The sequence below is a fragment of the Microtus ochrogaster genome, chromosome 8, assembly GCF_000317375.1.
Source record: "Microtus ochrogaster isolate Prairie Vole_2 chromosome 8, MicOch1.0, whole genome shotgun sequence".
Lineage (NCBI taxonomy): Eukaryota > Metazoa > Chordata > Mammalia > Rodentia > Cricetidae > Microtus > Microtus ochrogaster.
In genome coordinates this window covers 64,841,324-64,846,716 of record NC_022015.1, presented here as the reverse complement: position 1 = coordinate 64,846,716, position 5,393 = coordinate 64,841,324, and positions in this window count along the sequence as shown.

Sequence of the window (5,393 nt, the reverse complement as noted above, 5' to 3'; positions counted from 1 at the left end):
AGTGAGGTAAGCCAGACCCAAAAAGAGGAACATGGGATGTACTCACTCATATTTGGTTTCTAGCCATAAATAAAGGACATTGAGCTTATAATTCACGATCCTAGAGAAGCTAAACAAGAAGGTGAATCCAAAGACAAACATATAGACCTTGATAAATTTAAGAAGAGGCCTGAGTAGTTTACCCTGAAGCAATACCTGGTAGCAGGAAGAACCAGAAACTGAGATAACCCGACCCCCACCCAAGAACAGACCATTCAAAGGAAACTCCTGGCATTCCAAGTGCTGTAGATAGAAACACCTGCCAGCACATATTCACCAGGACACCCTAGACAAACGTTGGCCAATCAGGGGTCCTGAACCTCAGAGACCCCACACCCCCACCTTAACCACTATAAAAACTCAATTTTAATTGAGCTCAGGGCTCTCCGGTTATTCCAATATGTTGGACATGCGGAGAGACCGAGTTTGCAAACTTGATTAAAATAAAGCTCTTTGCTTTTACACCTGGGACTCAGTTTCCTTGTTGGCCTTGAGGGGACTTCGCAAGTTTGGGCATAACACTGCCCCGACAATTGATTTCTCTTTAGAGGCCTCAGGCTTAGCAGGGGTGTTGTCAATCAGTGTTGGAGGAGTGCTCTGATTTCCTACTTTTTTTTTTTAAATGAGCAAGCAGAATTCAGACATCCTGATGGTAGCTGTAATTATGGTTGTTCTTTGTTCATAAATCTTGCTTGCTCCTTGGAGTCAAGTCCTCCTGACTGAGTCAATCCACAGTCTGCACTGGGATCCTTCAGTTTGCTCTTGTCTGGGGGCAACCTGGAATTGCAGGAGAATCTCAGCAGCCCCTTCGCTGCGTCTGGGGATGGGAGGAACCTTCTCCAGAAAGACACAGGGCCACATTTGTGAGTCTCCCAGAGCCCGGCTGCTTCCTGTTGGGTTTCGAGTGTGTTTGTTTTCACAGGAGCCAGGGCCTGTGTATGCTATGGTCTGATAGCATCTCTCTGGAAGGAAGCCTCATTCTGAAGTCTCTCTTGTATTTAGAAACCCCTGACAGTTGTAGAAGTATTTATATTTGGGCAACTTGGTAAGCAGGCAGATGGGCATGAAACTGGATGCTGGGGAGAAGAACCGCAGCACTGATGACTTGGGGTCTGGTTTGGAAAAGAGATGGTCTTCATTTAAACGTGTTGGAAGTCAAGCAACCCGGGATAAAGGGTCTGCAGTGGGTCTCTGAGCAAACACAGGGAAGGCTGTGAGCTGAGAGGATCCTTTCTCTGACCACTAAACTAATCCTTTATCCAAACAGCACCCAGCCTCTGAAAGAGGGTTTTCATATTGAAAAGAGAACTTGCTAGCAGAACCTGGTTACATCTCTTACATAATTCAGGAGAATTTCCCCCACTGGGCTAGCATTCCTGGTGTTTCAGTTTTACCGTGCTCAGCCTTCGCCATAACTAGATTGATCTATATTCTTGGAGGAGCTAAAGGATTATTGGGATGTTTCCACATTTGTCGTTTAAATCCAACATCTATCTTATTCCTTATGCTTTGGGGGGAACAGTGTGACCTCGTAGGAGTCAACAGCACTGTTAGGATTACAAACAACTGTCTGTCTGCGCTCCTTGTGGCTTCCAATTAGGAGTGAATTGGATCAATGCAGGATCTGCAGGCTGGGCAGCATTCCTGTGTGTCATTAAATAATCAGGCGGAGGGTGTTTTTCCGCTTCAGACCGAATTCCGACTCTGGTGTGAGTGGAGTGGTGTGTGGTATGCCTGAGACCAGCAGGTGGTCTCTGCCCTGCACATCCCTGGCACTAGCAGACCCTGAATGGGATTGCTGACTTTGTGACAGACACTGGCCTAGATCCCAGAGGTTCCCAACTACACAGAGCAGGCCACAGACCCAGCCTTGGTGGGAGCGTTCTCATGTGACTGTTTCATTATAAGCTAGCACAGCTCTCAGGAGGGAAACCCACCATAGTTCAGGGAACTCAGCACGCTGAGATCTGAAAGATTATATACACCGGGAGGAACCAGGTAATGAGGTGAAAAGGCGGGATAGAATAAGGGATTCTGAGGAGAGAGAGCATCGCGGCTGGCTGGTACGGTCCATCTGATTATAAGAGCGGTCTTCTTCTTCGTGTGCTACCAAATTCTCAGTGCCCCCCCCCCCCATAAACCATTTCAAAGACTGCCTTCTCTCTGAAGTTTTCTTTCCATCACAGCTTTGTCCTGTGAGAACTTGCCTTATACAACTGGCATAAGATTATGAAAACCGTGCCTCAGAGAGGCAGAAAATTATTGTACAGACAGGATGTCTGAGTTTAAATCTTCTCTCAATAATTTATTGCCTGTGTGGCCCTGGGAGAGTCACTTGACATCTCTGAACTTTAGCTTTGTCAGCTGTACAATGGAGATATGAAAAGAACCTTCCTCATAGGTTTCCTGGGAGGGTTGGATGGTTAGCATGTGGCGTGCCCTTTCCAGTGCCTGGTACACTGCCAACATTTACTCCTGTTTCACCACATGTAGCCTTACTAGTGTAACCTATCGGCTAGTTCTAAATATGTCTAGCTTCTTATTGGTTTTGTCCATGTGCTCAGAGTTGGGTAGAATGACATCAGGAAGCCAAACCAAATCATCGAGTTAAGCGTCCATCCTGGAAAACAGGGCTGCCTTCAGTGCCAGCGCTGCTCAAAGACTGTGTGTATTCAAGAGTCTATGAATCTGTGGAGCCGCAGTTCTGATTCAGCTGGTGGGAAGTGGGGCTCAAGCCTTTGCGTCCCCATGAAACTCAAGGGTGGGGTCCGTGCAGTTGCTCTGTGCTGAGGAATGAGGGTCCACACTGAACTCTGGGGCCTCCCTTGGCTCTGTCAGGAGAGCCAGGAGCCCTAGGAAGGAGATGTGTGTGGGGAGGACTTGCTCCATGTTCTGCTCTAAGCATGGGACTTCATGGTCCAGCCCCTTTCTTGCCTGGTTCAGTCCTTGGGTATTGTATTAGCCAGGGTTCTCTAGCGAGAATGGCCGAGTGTATTTTGAGGGACAGTAGGCATGTTGACATACTGGCAATGCCAATAAGAATTGATACTGAAATTTACTGGCAGACTGGTGGACCAGAAGCCCAGACTAAACTTCTTAAGGTGGAAATCCTTTTCTAGGAAGCCGGGCGCTTGCTATTAAGTTCTTCCACTGATTGGATGGTCAATCACTAGGGCAGATAGCACTACGTAGCCTTCTGTGTATGTGACTGTCTTAGTCACTGTTCTATTGCTGTGAAGAGACACCACAACGAGCATAGCTGCCTTCCAAGGCAACTCTTATAAAGGAAAACATTTAAACTGGGGCTGGCTTACAGTCTCAGAGGTTTACCCCATCGTCAGCACAGCAGGAAGCATAACGACACATAGGCAGACACCGAGCTGGAGAGGAGCTGAGAGTTCCACAGCCAGATCCACAGGAAGCAGGAAGAACGAGAGAGACACTGGGATTGGCTTGAGCCTGAAACACCAAATCCCAAACTCAAACAGCTGAGCAGTCCAGGCCAGCCCCGTGGGCATGCAAAGGGAACAAGCATAAGCAAACACTCAAAGCCCATGGCCTGTTTCTGGATGTCATTGTTCATCCCTATCATGGCATGGCAGAAGGTGGATATCTCTTGTGAGCTTACCTCCCTCCTGGGATAGAATCCATGGATCGGACACCGCCATATTGGGGTTTGATGGGTGCCATTAACATTTGGTAGTTATCCCAAGCTCTGGTGTGTGCAGTTATAGCCTATATCCTCTTGCTGAGCCAGCATTCATTTTCTTAAGTTGGCTTGAGCTGGCATCATTCATCCTCTCTCTCCATGAGAAGATCAGTTATAAGAAGGAAGCAGATGAACAGGGCTTCGGAGAGCTAAGACTCATGTCTTGCTACGTTGTCTGGCAGGTATAGTCGTGACTACTTCCTCTGGCCTTGGACTACTAATTCAGAGTCTGAAATGGGAGTGGACTCCCATGAAACTACCTACCCTTCTGGCTGATTTGGTCATGAAGATACCTTTGGTGTCTTCCTGTTGCCGTGGGCACAGGTTCTCAGTGAACTCTGTATCTTCACTGAAGCTATTTTGGGTGAACCCTAGAGCATCTGGTCCAGCTTGGTTTTCACCCATTGAAGTTACCTGGTGTTGGGATGGAGAGCTGGCTCAGTGGTTAAGAGCACTTGTTGCTCTTGCAGAGGACCTGAGTTCAGTTCCTAGGACCCACACAACTATCCTTCACTTCAGTTATAAGAGATCTAGAAAGCTAACATAAAGGCTCTGAACTCTGTGGTTGTTTTTTCCTTTGTTTTATTTTGGTTTTGTTTGTTGAGACAGGCTTTCACACTATAGCCCAGTCTTAGCTCCCAATTCATGGAAATCCTACTTCAGACTCCTGAGCACTGGGCTTGTCGCTGTGAACCACCACACCGAGTTAATTATTTTAGCCTTTTATGTCATTTCTTTGAGTTGTACTGCTGCCTCTTGGGTGTGAAATGAAGATTCCAGAGGCCTGGGCGTTGTCTCTGGGGTGGGGTGTTTAACTAACTCTGTTCCTCCTAGGAATGTGGCATGCGCTATGACCTAAGCAAGAAGCTAGAGCCTCAGTGGAGAAAGTGGCAGGTTGTTCCCGCTCATGGCACCCTGTAAACCTGACTGGACACTTTTGTGGCAAGTGTCTGTTAATGTTTGCAGGGTCCCCAAATCTGGAGTTTGTTGGTGTAGGCAGAAGTAGAGCACTTATGTCTCTGTCTCAAGTAAATTCGGGGAACAATAGTTAGGAGGTTGGGAGCACGACTTTGGACTCAGCACTGCTGGGTTTGGGTCTGGCTTGTAGTGTGGTTGTTGGCCGCTGCCCCTCCGCAAGTCCTCATCCTTGCTTATGCATCAGAATCACCTGCAGGACTTGTTCAAGGATGTATCATGCTGCTCCGGAGCTTCTGTTGCTGAAGATCTGGCATGTGACTGGAAATTTCCAGGTGATGAAGATGTCCCCAGCCCACGGATGAGCACTCTGAAAACTGCGCACCTTAGTCTCTCTAAGCCTCTGCTTTCCTGCCTGTACAATGGGTCTTGTGATGTTTCCCATTTGCATAGTTGTGGGCCAGGCACACAGAGCTCTTCAGGAAGTTCAGGCAATGCCAGGGAGCAAAGCTTTGGCTGGCATTGACATGAACTTCAGTGGGCTTGTGAAGTCTCTGGGGTGCTTCCAAGCATCTAAAGTGATTGTGGATGGCATGACAAGATGGTACCGTCCCTTGGGGTGTGCTGAGAAGTAGATCTTCCTCCTGTACCCACTGCCAGCGCTTGAGCCTGGGGTGAGTCCTCCCCTAGATGTGGTACAAGGAGGGCAGCAGAAACGTCCTTCCCCTAA